At 38.2% G+C, this 15667-nt stretch overlaps 1 non-coding gene across 1 annotated transcript; it reads right to left on the reverse strand.

Moving 5' to 3' along the window:
• Positions 1-2046: 2046 nt before the first annotated feature.
• Positions 2047-2153, reverse strand: LOC127493315 (U6 spliceosomal RNA). The gene has a single exon (XR_007923374.1). It is a non-coding gene; the product is annotated as a U6 spliceosomal RNA (small nuclear RNA).
• Between the last annotated feature and the right edge of the window lie 13514 nt (positions 2154-15667).

The following is a 15667-nucleotide window of genomic DNA, read 5'->3' on the forward strand; positions in this document are numbered from 1 at the left end:
GGCAATTTTGATGATGGGACTTTTAAGATTGGAGAAAAAGAACTGATGAGTGTTTGTACTTTCCACCATTAGGATGAGAATGAGCAATCCCTTATGTGATCTTGGGAAGCTGAGATTGAGAACAGTTAAAGACAAAGAGAAGCAAGAAAAAGAAGGCAGGTGATGATGACATGATGAATAAAGGAGCTGAGAAATAAAAAGTGATCAGTGACTTCATTCAACTTCCTACACAGAGAGATACCAAATCTCTGCAGGGAGCCAATAAAATTAACATGGGAAAATCAACCACTTCATCTGTAGCTGTGGAAATTCTTGTGTCTGTGAGTGAGGGCATGGGGAATTGGTGAGGAGTACTCAGCACAGCTAGCATGAGTGAGATTGGCCACTGGCAATTAAGAACAGTGGAGCTCATAGTCACACTATTTGCCCAAGAATCTTTAAAATAAATATAAACATTCACTGACCTCATCCTAGACTCAGCAGTCAGTGTCACGGGCTAAGCTCAGATGTTAGCAGCAGTTTCTGGTTACCAGCTGCTAGACATGAGGCCAGTTCTTGACTTTCATTGAACTTCAATTCCTAAGCCCAAAATATTAGGATAGTTGTATTTAACCAGCAGGGTGGTTGTGATGATTAGATGAGATAAAGCCCATAAAACACCAACTTTGCAGCAAATTGTTAACTATCATTTTCAGACATAATCAAGCTAAAAACAAGGACAAGAAATATTGAAGGGAATGACAATTAGGATTCAAAAGGAGGTTTATTCCAAGAATACAGTGAAAATTTACACTGAGATATCCATTTCTAAAATACTCCAAAGTAGTAAGTCAAAAGGAGAACACTACATGATAGTTTAGAGAAATTCTAAAAAAAATTATTTAATAGCATTTTATGTTCATTTTGGATTAAAATGAATTTTAACAAATTAAAATCTAAAATATTAATACAATTAAAACATATATAATTGCTAGTGAACAAACTATAACAAACTATTGCAATTAATAGAGAAATAAGGCAAGAAGAATTGGTATTTCAACTACTATTTAATATGGGTAATACAGAGCTATCAACCAAATGTATGAAATATTAAGAATTGGCAAAAAAATGTGATTGTATACAAAGGATATGGTTTAACTCTTGAAAATCCGTAATAATCAACTGAAAAATTAGGAACTATTTGTACAAACATATTACCTTTTAAAAAAATTGTTGATTCTTTTGAGAGATAGAAAACCCTCCCATTCACTGGTTCACTCTGCAAATGCACTGCCTCCCAGGGTCTGAATTAGCTTGCAGTTATACCATAGGAGTACACCATATGGGGTACAGAAAACCCAAATGGCATCTTAACTCTTGTGCCAAAGACCTGATTCCACATTACCTTTGTTTATTTAATAAAGAAAACATACTTCATGTATTTCATATGTACAATTTTAAGCCCATAATGATAGTTCCTAACCTACCTCCCTCCTCCTTACTTCCTTTTTTTTTTTAACTTTGTGATAACGTATTTTCAATTTATTTTATAGTCACAGTCTTAATCCTCTGCTAAACAAAGAATTTAACAAGTAGAAAGTAGAAAGACTACTGATACTCAAGTGTTTAGACAAGGGCTATAAACACTAATCAAAGCTCAAGATGTCAATTTCACTCAAATACATTACATTTTTTGTACTCTCTATATTAGTCACCATAAATCAAAGAAAACATGATATTTATCTTTTTGGGTCTGGCTTATTTCACTAAGCATGATGACCTCCAGTTGCATCCATTTTGTTGCAAAAGAGAAGATTAATTATTTTTTATGTTTTGCTAGTATTCCATCATATTTATCTATAAATAAAATATATAAATAAATAAATTTGATATATATATATATCACATTTATTTGGCCACTCATTAGTTGATAGACATCTGGGTTGATTCCATATCTTAGCTATTGTGAGTTGAGCTGCTATGAACATGGAGGTACAGATAACTCTCTCATATGTTGATTCCATTTCCTTTGTGTAAATTTCCAGGAGTGGGATGGCTGGGTCATATGAAAATATGGAACATTTCATGAATTTAAATGTCATCCTTGCACAGGGGCCATACTAATCTTCTCTGTATTGTTCGAATTTTAGTATATGTGCTGCCAAAGTAAGCACCCCACATTACCTTTTAAATGAAGAAAACCAAGGTGAGTGCTGGAAGCCAATTAAGATACTTGCATCCCATATGGCCACATGTGGCTTCAGTACTTAGCTCTAGCTCCTGACTCCTGCTTCCTGTTAATGCAGACTTTGTGAGGCAGCAGTGATGGCCCAAGTAGTTGAATTCCTGTCATCAACAAGGGACTCCTGGATTGAGTTGCAGGCTCCTGGCTTCAGCCTGACCCTCAGGGAACAATCAAATGGGAATCCCGCCCCCTCTCAAATAAAAACAAATTATGTAGAAGAAAATTATCTCACTTTTAAAACACTTGTTTAATCCAGCCATTATATTAGAGATTGAATACATTGGCTTTCAGAGAAGAAGTTTGCTTTTAGCTATTGGAAAAGAATCTGCCTGCAGGGGAAAAATGAAACATTAACTACAAATATCAACTCATCTGTAATCATTATTCTAAAAATAACCCCTATCGAAATTTAAACACAGACACAAATATACCCCTTCCTCCTCCCTCAATATTATTCAGAGAGAGCTAATTCTACTCATACTTTTAGGGAATAAGATTTCAAAGGTTATGTTTTATCTGTATTTTAACAGGTGATAAAAAAGCTCCAAGGACAGTACATAATTAAGCATGATGGTTGTATGAATGGGAGGGAGGTGGAGGGGGGAGAATCACCAAGTTCCCAAATTTGTATATATTTAAATGCATAAAGTTGTATCAAAATTAAAAAAAAAAATTCCTTAAGGAAATACCTATATAACCAGAAGTATCTTTCTAGATTGTCCAGTCAAAACACATAAGAAAATGCATTTATATTTATGTTTTAAAGATGGAAATGTATTTTGAATCAACATATAATTGCTTTGGATGCAATAACAAGATCTAGTTAAAAAGGGCCCCAAGTTAGTAGGTAAAAGTAAGTACCGGGGCTGGCGCTGTGGCATCCCATATGGGTGCCAGTTCGAGTACGGGCTGCACCTCTTCCAAACCAGCTCTCTTCTCTGTACTGGGGAAGCAGTAGAAGATGGCCCAAGTCCTTATGCCCTTGCACCCAGATGGGAGACCTGGAAGAAGCTCTTGGCTCCTGGCTTTGGTTCAGCTCTGGCCGTCGTGGTCATTTGGGGAGTGAACTGGTGGAATGGAAGACCTCTCTCTCTCTCTCTCTGTCTCTCCTCTCTCTGTGTAACTCTGACTCTTAAATAAATAAAATAATTCTAAAAAAAAAAAAAAAAGTAAGTACAAAAAGTACATGATTGCATCAGATCAGTTCAACTGGCAGAATTTTTCTTACTATGCATGGGAGAAACGAAATTCAAATGCAAAAGTTGTCTTTTACTCCCCTACCTTTTCAATGATTGCTCTACTCCTGGTCTTAAATTTTGGAAAGCATTTAATTTGCATTTCATTTTGTTAAAAATTTTTACCTACTTTTTGTTCTTTCTTCTATTTCTTTTTATTTGATAGGCAGGAAGGCACTTAAAAAGAGCTCCCATTTGCTGATTCACACCCCAAATGCCCGCAACTGCCAAGACTGGGCCAGGGCAAAGGGAGGAACTCAATCCAGATTTCCCATGTGGGTATTAGGAAACCAACTACTTAAGCTAGGGAAGCTACTAGTGTCAGGAGCTTGAGCTGGATATCAAATCCAGGTAACCTGATGTGGGATATGGGCATCCTAATTTTTAACCAGCATCTTAACCCCTAAGCTAAATGCCCATTCCATTCCTCTGTCTTAAGGAGCACAGTAAACTACATACAATTATTAATATGTATGCACCTTGAGATTGAAAGTTTATTTAAAAATTCATGTAAAAGAATTATCAGATAAATTTTGAATGGAAAGCATAATTTATATAAAAATAGTGAATGATTTTTCTTACTCAAAAGTTTGGGAATGTGGTACATCAAGTGACTTGGCAGCCCTAACTGAATAGATCTTGATTATTAATGGCTACAGTCTCCTCCAGCACTACCACTAAACTAAAAGATGAAAATTCTCATGAGTGGATCGAAAAATAAATTAATTTTCATCATAAGATAACATTTTCATATTACACAATTAAGTGAATTGAGGACACAGAGTTCATTCTGAATTTTGTATGCACTTCTAAAAAAGTAAATTCACAAAGTAGACAAAAATATTTACAGCAAAATTAGCTTTAGACATGGAAAGAATAGATCTTCTAATGTATTATTTGAGCAGCAAAGTGTGAGTGGGAAGCTGATTTAGTAACCCTTCTTTCATATCTCTTGAAATTATAACATGAAAGTACCTTTAGCTAATTTTTAAAATGTTACTTATTAAGTTATGTGCCTGGATGAAATCTGGATATTAATTTCTGATAATATACACATTAGATATCCTTAAAACAAACAAAATACCTCATACAAAAATATTAAAATTTCTGTATAAATTTTAAGAAACATCTTTTTAAATGCTTAACTATTTTGGCAAGAAATGAAGGAGGGGTATTCATAAAGGCCAAAAGGAGCAAGAAAACATAAATCCAGAGCTGCATTATAGCATTAAATTGGACACGTGCCCAGTGGGACCCAGATTGACCCAGTTTTATTTCAATGAACCAAGTGAGTGGAATGTAGATCATACAGACTGTAGACTGCTCAAGGAAGGAAGGCTAATTATAGATGCCGTCGTGATGCCAGCACCTTCAGAAGGCAACTTTTTTAGTAAAGAATGAACTAGAAAAAGTACCACAAAAAAGAGAAAAACTAACAACTTTGGCTGTGCATAGAGGTGGGGGGAAGCTTTTCCTGAAACATTTTTTTTTTTTAACCACAAGCAAGGCATTACTCAGGTTCTGGGCCAGAATCATTCTCTTTGTGTGGTCCAAAAACCCCAAGATGAAAATTTAGTTTAAATTGCTCCTGGATTGCTAGTGCCTCTGGCCACCTGACAGAAGCAAAACTTTATCTTCTTAGGGGGAATGCATACTAAATGAGGGCCACAAAATTGCTTCTGTAAAGTGCTGCATGTATGAGGTCCCAGTTTCAAAAGAATAAAATGTACCAAGACTATAGTCTTAGGTATTATAAAATGCGTTGTGTAATGTGTATTTTAAAAGGTGTAACATGGTTGTCAAAAGAATAACTGACTATCTCAAATGTTCAGGAATATTTGGGGACAGAAACAACCAATAAAACTACTGTAAGTGAAACATAAAATAATTAATAGTAGTTCTCAATGATCAGGCTAAAGAAAAGAGTTGACATAGTTGAAGAGAGATGTAGTGAATCGGAATAAGAAATTATCTGATTTGTAGAACAGAGAGAGAAAATATTAAAAGTAGCTGAAAAGGCATATAAGGTACGCTGAGAATATGAAGCACCTGTTTGGAATTCCAGGATGAGAAAGTGAGGAAAATGTGTAAAAGGCAATAAATGAAAAGCAATATTTGCAGCATATTAAGGACAGAGGTCCTACATGAGGAGTAAGTGCACAGTGACTCCTGTTGTTGACTTTACAAATTGACACTCCTGTTTATGGCATCAGTAATCTCCCTATGCTCCAGTCCTGAGTTTCCAAGGCTATGGAAGCCTTTTGAGTTCACCGACTCTGATCTTATTTAGACAAGGTCATAGTCAAAGTGGAAGTTCTCTCCTCCCTTCAGAGAAAGGTACCTCCTTCTTTGAAGACCTGTTCTTTCCACTGGAATCTCACTCATGAGATTTAATGCTATAACGAGTACTCAAACAGTGTTTTTCACTTTGTGTTTCTATGTGGGTGCAAACTGTTGAAATCTTTACTTAATGTATACTAAACTGATCTTCTGTATATAAAGAAAATTGAAAATGAATCTTGATATGAATGGAAGGGGAGAGAGAGCGGGAAAGGGGAGGGTTGCGGGTGGGAGGGAAGTCACTGGGGCGGGGGGAAGCCAATGTAATCCATAAGCTGTACTTTGGAAACCTATATTCATTAAATAAAAGTTAGAAAAAAAAAACAATGTATGAGAGGTTAAATTTCCTTCTATTACCAGCATTTGATGTTATTGATAGATTTATTTTAGCCATTCTGACTGATGTATAGCTATATTATAGTTTTAATTTGCATTTATTATTTATTAATATATTTGCATATGTTATTTATTAATAATAAATGATGGAATATCAAAAAAAAGAAAAGCAATATTTAAGACATTCTATGATTAATGAAAAAGTTGCAGATTAAGGAAATTCAATGAATTCCAAGTAATACACATTCCAAGTAAGACGCACAAAAAGGAATCCAGTCTTGAGCAAATCATAAAAAAATAGAATTTCAAGAAAAAGAGATTGCTTATGAAGGAATGGAAGCTAGGCTGGTTTCTCAATAGAAAGAACAATACCTAGAAGATAACATAATATATTTGAAGTCTATAGAGAATTACCCAGAAATGTAGAAATTTATGAAGGGTCTATAAGAATGTCTTACACTGAAGTTAAGGACATTTATTACTGCTGGGCTTCTCTAGAGGAGCAGCTAAAGAACAAACTTAACCTTAGGAAGAACATGACTGTTCCCAGGGGACAAGTCTGACATGCAAATATGAATGACACAAGCGATCTATACAGAATTTGACTACAAAATTGCCCTTTTTAAATATATGAGACTAAAAATAAAGAACTAAAAGAATAGAAGAATAGACTATCAGATGGGCTGAGAAAACATCCTCACAATGTATTCTGAATATCTATAATTACTTGAAAAGAGAAAACAAATTGATTAAATGTGGACAATTTTTATTTAAAAAATGCCATAGACACTAAAAGAGTAGTAATAGAAGGTCTCCTACACAGGTGGCAGGGGACCAAGCACTTGGGCCATCTTCCACTGTTTTTCTCAGGACGTTTGCAGTGAGCTTGATCAGAGGTGAAGCACCCAGGACACAAATCAGCACTCATATGGAAAGCAGGTGTTGTAGGCAGCATCTTATACACTATTTCACAACGCCAGCCCAAGAAAACAATTTTAGAGAAATTATTATTTTTAATAATATTTAATGTACCTAAGAATAAATCTAATAAAACATATATAAGATCATTGTGGAGAAAATTGTTAGCTTTAATTTAAGACATTAAAAAAAGGTTTAAAAGATAGAGAAAACATTCTTATGAGTAGGAAAACTTAGTAGTGGGAGATATCAATTATGCCCTCATAATCTAGATATTGAACTTATTTCCAATTAAAACCCTATGTTGATTTCTTTTTTTTTTTAAAGATTTATTTATTTATTTTGAAATTCAGAGTTACACACAGAGAGAGAAGGAGAGTCAGAGAGAGAGAGAGGTCTTCCATCCGCTGGTTCACTCCCCAGATGGACACAATGACTGGAGCTGCGCCGATCCAAAGCCAGGAGCCAGGAGCTTCTTCCAGGTCTCCCATGCAGGTGAGGGGCCAAAGGACTTGGACCATCTTCCACTGCTTTCCCGGGCCGTAGAAGAGAGCTAGATTGGAAGTGGAGCAGCCAGGTCTCGGACCGGCGCCCTCATGGGATGCTGGCATTTCAGGTTGGGGCATTAACCCCCTGCACCACAGCGCCGGGCCCCCCATGCTGATTTCAAACATAAATAATAGCAGAACCAAAAAGTCAAATATAGTCAAGGAAGAAATAACAGTATAATTTTGAATAAAGTCAGGCAATTTTCAAAGTAAAGCATGTTATGTGATATGGATGTGGCTTATCCCCCAAGTGTCCCTGTGTTGGAGCTTGGTCTCCTCTGTGTTGCTAGATGAGACCTTCAGGAGGTGAAGCCTAACCAATGTCCTTAGTTCCCCTGGGGGTGTGTCCTTTAAAGTTGTGGATGCTGGTTAGTCTCCCACCTTGAGCCTGGCCCCGCCCAGTCTCTCTGGTTTCTTGTTTGAGAGGTCACCATTGCTCCCCCATGTTCTCCTGCCATTGCAACCTGCACTGTGATGCAGCCAAGGAGGAGGGACCTGCCAGAGTCTTCATCATTTGGATTTTCAGCCTCCAAAACTGTGAGCTAACTAATCCTCTTTGTAAGTAGCTTGCCTCAGGTATTTTATTTTAGTAATGTAAAACTAAATACATTGGGCAAGGATAATACACTGGCAACCAGCGCAGACTTGTGCATACATGGGAACTTCATATATCACCCAGCTTGAACAACACTGGGGAAAAGACTCAATAAATGAAAAGAATCTAGATGATTATCCATATCCAGGCAAAGATTAACAAGATCCATAATTTGTGACATAAATATAAAACAAATTTCAGATGAATAATTAATTTAGGTGAAAAAGAAAGCTTTATGAATTTTTGAAGGCTATATTAGTCAATTTGTAAAGCAACCTTTGCAAAGGAAAAAAAATAAGATAGCTAAAGTGCAAACTGAAAAAGAAAACATCTACAGATTCATCAATATTAAAAACGAGAATTCCATTATCAAAAGATACTGTACAGGGGCAAGTATTTGGCATAGCAGTTAAGCCAGTGGTTGGGACTCCTGCATCCTATACTAGAATGCCTGGGTTTTAGCCTCAGCTCCACTCTCAATTCCAGCTTCCTTCTAATGTGCATTCTGAAAGCAGCAGGTGATGGCTCAAGCATTTGGGTTCCTACCACCCAAGTGGGAGACTTAGATTGCGTTCTGGGCTTCTCTCTTTGGCCTGGCCAGCCCTGGCTATTGTAGGTATTTAGGAAGTGAACCAGTGAATGAGAGTTGCTATGTCTGTCTATCAAATAAAATAAAATTTAGAGAGATTCTATAGAATGTGAAAAGGAAAACAACAAACTGGTAGAACATAGTTGCACTGTTTTTTGTTTGCCAAAGGATTAGCACCCAAAATACATAAAAAGTTGCCTTTTAATTCTTTTAAAGATTTATTTATTTGTTTGAAAGAGTTACGGGGAGGGAGGAGAGAGAGAGAGAGAGAGAGAGAAGAGAGAGAGAGAGAGAGAGAGAGAGAGAGAGAGAGAGAGAGATCCTCCATCAGCCGGTTCATTTCCCGAATGGCTACAACAGCCAACGCTAGGCCAGGCCAAAGCCAGGAGCCAAGAGCTTCCTCTGGGTCCTCTATGTTGGTTCAGGGTCCCAAGCACTTAGACCATCATCTGCTGCTTTTCCAGGCCATCAGCAGGGAAATGGATTGGAAATAGAGCAGCTGAGACTTGAACCCCTGTCCTTATGGGATGCTGGCACTGCAGGTGGTAGCTTTACCTATTACCTTTTACCTAGTGCTGGCCCTAGCAATGAACTCAAAAATTGTTGGTGGGAGCATAAATGCAACAATTTTGGAAAACAATTTGACATTTTCCAAGACTTTAAAGTGTCCATTCTCTAAGAGTGTTTTCATTCCTACAAAATTCTTATCTGTATTGTTTTGTATCTGAAAACTGTTTACATTGGTATTCTGCTGGTGTCTTGAAAAACAAAATGCCTTGTGATAAGTGATCAAAACCATTATTATATGGAACAAAAAGTAACATATGCTGATTGTCATAAAACAAAAAGTAGGAAGTAGGGACTGGATGTTTTGGGTAATAACAAAGAAAAAAGCACCCTTTCAACTCATAAGACAGTGGCTGATTTTATTTCAGACATTGTTGGGAGATACTGGAACACATTCATACCTGATGACTAACAAAGGCTCTATGCAGGCCATCAGATGCTATCACTGTCAGTTCAGAATCTGGTAGAAAGCTGTCCACGAGGTCAAAGTTGGTATGAAGTATCACGATACACTGTAAGCAACCTCTGTTCAGAAAAAAAAATATTTTCCAATGAATTTCTTAATTTTATTGTAGCTGAAACTAAAACATGTAAATTTTGTCTCTTGTAATTTAGGATTGCCAGATCTACCAAATAAAAAGAGACAGCCCAGTTAAATTTTAATTCCAGCTAAATAATAAATTTAGTTTTAGTGTAAATGTGCCCAAATCAATATTTAGGACACATTTATGTTCAAAATTTTTAAAATTTTTGTCGTAGCATCCTATATTTTATTTTATACTGATAACTCTTTATCCACATCCTCCCTAGTAGTTTTTTTTTTTTTTTAGAAGTTTTCCAAGGTGAACTTTTTAAAGAAATGTGGAGTGATGACCTCGCATTTAGCATGGACCTAAGACAGTAATTCTGAACATTCAGAAAGTTAGAACACATAGGATTATTTGTTTCCCATTTGGGCTATTCATACCAGAAGAAAATGAAGTCTCTAGGTTAGCCAACATGGATGATGAGTATTTGGATATTTGCCTGGTAGTGTCTCATTGATTCCTTTTGGCATGATTTGCATAAGAATAAAGGATTCAGCAAGAATGGTGAAATGCAATAGTGTTTGTACATACTTATAGATTCAGTTTTACATACTTACAGATTCTGTTTGCACATACTTATAGATTCTGTTTTACACAATGTGACTAAAAGCAGCTGGTCTTCCTGAAAAAGATTTTCTCAAAGAAAACCAACACCAAGAGGAAAATGCCAAATGTTTAAAGTATAGATTGAAAAATCATGTCTCCTTCTGTGATGGAATGAGAAGGCCATACCAAGATGGCTGCTGGCAAGCCAGCATCAGTTACTCAGGAATGGCTCCGAAACCCACCTGGCAACAGAACCTGCCTGGCAACAGGATGTGATTGGATGGCTTCAGAAACTGCCTGGCAACAGGCTGTGATTGGTTAGGGCATGAACTGCCCCTTGACTGGATTGGCTGCCTTGGCTATTTAAGCTGCTGTACCAACTGAAATAAATGAGCGTGGGGGCTGGTCGCCTCTGGCCTGCTTTCACCCAACTCCTGGGGCCTGTGTGGTGACTCCACACCTCTTGCCCCCACCACACTCCTCCTCTCAGAATGAATCCACCCCAACACCCTTGGAATTTTTGTGCCATCTCAAATCACCCCAAATAGTATACTTTAAATAAATACTATTTAAATCAGCCTTCCATCTCAAAAATACAATAAATAGATGATATTTACTACAATCATTTCTACTTATGAGTATTGACAGGTATTAAAAATCTCAAAGGAAAGGAGTGTAGTCGGAGGCAGTGTAATGTATTGGAAGGATTGTAAATTTTTCAGTTAGATCATTGCACTGCAGTGACTTTGAATTCCCTCAGGAGATGGCCTCGCAGTTTCATATAGAGGTATTTTCCTCCCAGTCTCTTAAGCATACAACTAGAAGCCTTTAAATATTACTCTCCACTTTATGATCCAGTGTGTGGGGCACCCTATGGTATTTCCTCCATGGTGTGAGCTCTCTGACCACTATGGGTACTCCCAGACCACTTACTGGCATTTACCCCAGGACATATCAACTCTCCAAATGCCTTTTTCAGTTGCTTCCCCACTTAAGAGGAAAATGGCCCAACAGAGCTCACGACAGCTATCCTAAGAAATAGAACTTTACAGGAAAGCATGAAGTACTTGTAGACACAGCTTTGCCACAGAAAACAGCAATGCCAACTGGAAATAAAGAAACCCAGCAAACATACACCTTTTATTTCACCTCACATCAAGACCAGTGCATGAAATTAGGGACTGTTTGGGAATTAGAACTATCAATAGAATAAGGAATCACATCAGAAAGAGGATAAAGGAATGGGAATCTGTTAATTTGTAAATTCTTCAATCTTAGTGAAACATTTTCTGGATTTAATTTTAGGTAATAACCATGATTCAGTGACAACAGCTTTGCCTAAAGCTGATCCTTCTCAAAATAGTACCCTCTGGAGTCTGATAATGCTTGCAATTGAAGAGTGCTTGCAATGATTCATTTTATGTGTCAACTTGACTGGGCCACAGGGTGCCCAGATTAAACGGTATTTCTGAGTAGGTATCTGTGAGGGTGTTTCTGGTAAGACAATCATTGGAATCAGCGGATTCAGTGAAGTCCATTGCCCTCCCCATTGTGGGAGTGTGTTATCCTGTGAGTTGATGAGCTGAATAGAACAAAAGGCAGAGGACAGAGGAATGAAGTGTTTGTCCTACTCCCTTTTCCAGTCTCACTCATTGTTGACCTGGGAAACTTCATTTCATCTCCTTTCCTTTTTAATTTTTATTAAAAAGTATTTATTTATTTTGGTTTATTTGAAGGAGAATGAGTGACAGTGAGTGAGTGAGAGAGAGAGAGAGAGAGAGAGAGAGAGAGATCCTGTGTCTTCTGGTTCACTTCCCAAATCTCTGTAAAAGCCAGGGCTGAGCTAGGTCAAATCCAGGATCCTGAAGCTCTATTCAGATCTCATGCATGGTTGTCAGGGACTCAAGTCCCTGGGCCTTCACCTGCTGCCTCCCAGGTATATGAGCAGGAAGCGGATCAGAAAAAGATGGGAGATTTGATTCTAGGTGCTCCGATAGGGATTGTGAGAGTCCCAACAGGGGCTTAGACTTTTGTTCCATGATACTCATCCTGTTCCACATTTTTCTACTCCACTCAAGTTAGTTAAGCATGATGCTGTGAAGTGCAGCTGCCGCTATCTCTTTACATCTCATAACAGCATTGGCATTGATTTATGCCGTTCTTTAAACTTGACTGCCTCCTTTATGCCATTATGTCTGCTGAAGGCTCTACTGGTGGTTCTAAATCTCGCTATTTGGTCAAAATCTCTGAGTCTGGAGTTCAGGAATCTGATGACAGGTACTTGGGCCCTGCATTCCATGGGAGACCAGGATAAGTACCTGGCTCCTGCCATCGGATCAGCGTGGTGCGCGGGCCACAGCACGCCAGCCGCGGCGGCCATTGGAGGGTGAACCAATGGCAAAGGAAGACCTTTCTCTCTGTCTCTCTCTCTCACTGTCCACTCAGCCTGTCAAAAAAAAAAAAAAAAAATCTCCCACACAGGAGAGTCTCATGCAGCTCTCACTTGGGCCAGCATCTGAGGAATTTATAAGGTGGGCATAGGCTAATCCTGAACTTCATTGTCAGACATCACATTGTCAGATATCCCAATGCCACCAGAATTTTTATTTTGACTTTGCAAAATTCCACTACCTAACTGGCACTGTTTGCTTTCACAAGTCCAGTTCATACCCTTGAACCTTCTTCAACAGTAACTTTAGGAATGCTAGATTTTTTTAAACTTTCATTTAATAAATATAAATTTCAAAAGTACAACTTTTGGATTATAGCGGTTTTCCCCAGCATACCACCCTCCCACGAGCAAACCATCCCATCTCCCACTCCCTCTCCCATCCCATTCTTCATTAATATTCATTTTCAATTATCTTTATATAGAGAAGATCAACTTAGTATATACTAAGTAAATATTTCAACAGTTTGCACCCACACAGACATGCAAAGTATGAAGTACTGTTTGAATACTAGTTTTACCATTAATTCGAAATGCTAGATGTTAATTTCTAATATCCTTTTACTTCATATATTGAGCATTGCTCATATTTTAAATATACACATGTGCCTTTGAATCCTTCACTTTTTTATTCCCAAGCTTCTACAAGTGTCCTTTCTTCTCTAAAATCACCTCTGTCTCCCTTTTCTCTGACTTATTAGAAATTGAAACTGAACATCCCTGAAACTACGTGTCAAGGACTTAATAAGGCAAGCTCCACCATGTTTACAGAGTAGTATTTCCTTTGCACTTGTCACCATGCACCCTTGTCCCTGAGAACTTGGATGGTATTCCAAATGTCTCTGAATCCTAAACCTTACACAGGCCCTTGCACGTGAAATGTATTCAATGGGCAATTGTTGAATGTATGATTTTACTCTGCTCTGAATTAAAATTCCTCCTGTTATCATGCTTGCTCATCCACTTGACCTATTTTTAAAGCACACCAAAATCTCATTCCTGATCACTCCCACAGCCACTGATTATTTCCATCTTTAAACTCTTTCAAGTTCTAATTATATTAAATGATTTAATATTTAGTAATTCACTGTACAATTTGAACCCTCATTTCATAAAATCAAGTCTACACCTAGATTTTGAGTTCCTTGAGGAAAGTAATTATATCAAATAGTCTGTGGAATTGGTCATGGCACACAGCCCAGGTGAAGCATTCAATAATAGCTTGAAGATTAAGTATTGAAAATAACTAAAAGTCTGGAAGATGAAGTTTTAGGAGAACTGGTCTAAGAACTACAGAATCTGAGTTTTAGATCTGCTTCTACCATAAACTAGACATGGAATCCTGGAGAAATCATTTACCTCATTTCAGCCTTGCTTCCCTATATGTGGAAAAAAAGAGGCTTAATAATGTGATTTTTAATGGCTCAGCCATCCCTAAAGTCCATCATCTGGGAATATGCCAACTGCCTTAGGAAGCAGCTAGAGCATTTTTTTCTACTTGTTCCTGCTGCCTGGACCACAGCTCTTCTAGATATGTACTTGACTCACTCCCTCATTTCCTTCCAATCCTTTCCTTTCCTTTTTAAGGCAATTTTTAAGTGCATTTAAAAGGTGAGAGACAGTTAGACAGAGAGCTTCTATCAACTGCCTCACTCTTCAAATGCCTACCATGGCCAAAGCTGGGCTGTGCTGAAGCTGGGAGCTGGGAATTCAAGCCAGGTCTCCCATGTGGGTGGGCAAGAACACAGTTACTATAGCCATCATCAGCTTCCTCCCACAGTCTGCCTTAGTGGGAAGCTGAAATCAGAGTGAGCTGGGCATTGAGTTTAGGTACTCTGATGTGGGACATGGGCATCTTAAGTGCTAGATTAAATGTCTACTTCCATGTCGTTCAGAATCTTTTCACTTGCATGAGGCTCAGCCTGTCCACCCTGTTGAAGACTCCATTCTGCCTTTTTCTCTCCCTTGCTATAGCCCACCCAATCCCCTCCTTTGTTGTTAAGTATTTTTACAGACTTCTTATCACCCTCTAACCTACTGTAATTTTTTATTTATTGTTTTATATTATCTGTATCTGCCCGCTAGAGTGTATGTCTGAGTAGCCATGGCCCATAGTCTGTTGTGTTCACCATGAATCAGGAGCTCATAGAACAGTGCCTGGCAGTTGATGTTCAGCAAATATTTGCAGAATGAATGGATCCATTTATAGTGGGAACAGCCTTTTTTAAATTAGGATTTTAGAATCCAAATTCTCTGTAACCTAAAACTATAAACATCATCATCTTGACTTTGCCTATTAAAATTGACTGAAAAATAAAAGCTCTCAGGCAAGGATAGAGGTGCAATTTTAATACAGTAATAATACATATTATGTGGCTGAATTATTTCTTTTTTTTTTTTAATTTTTGACAGGCAGAGTGGACAGTGAGAGAGAGAGACAGAGAGAAAGGTCTTCCTTTTGCCGTTGGTTCACCCTCCAATGGCCGCCGCGGCCAGCGAGCTGCAGCCGGCGCACCGCGCTGATCCAATGGCAGGAGCCAGGAGCCAGGTGCTTTTCCTGGTCTCCCATGGGGTGCAGGGCCCAAGCACCTGGGCCATCCTCCACTGCACTCCCTGGCCACAGCAGAGAGTTGGCCTGGAAGAGGGGCAACCGGGACAGAATCCAGCGCCCCGACCGGGACTAGAACCCGGTGTGCCTGCGCCGCTAGGCGGAGGATTAGCCTAGTGAGCCGC

The sequence above is a fragment of the Oryctolagus cuniculus genome, chromosome 5 (assembly GCF_964237555.1).
Source record: "Oryctolagus cuniculus chromosome 5, mOryCun1.1, whole genome shotgun sequence".
In the NCBI taxonomy this organism is placed as follows: Eukaryota; Metazoa; Chordata; class Mammalia; order Lagomorpha; family Leporidae; genus Oryctolagus; species Oryctolagus cuniculus.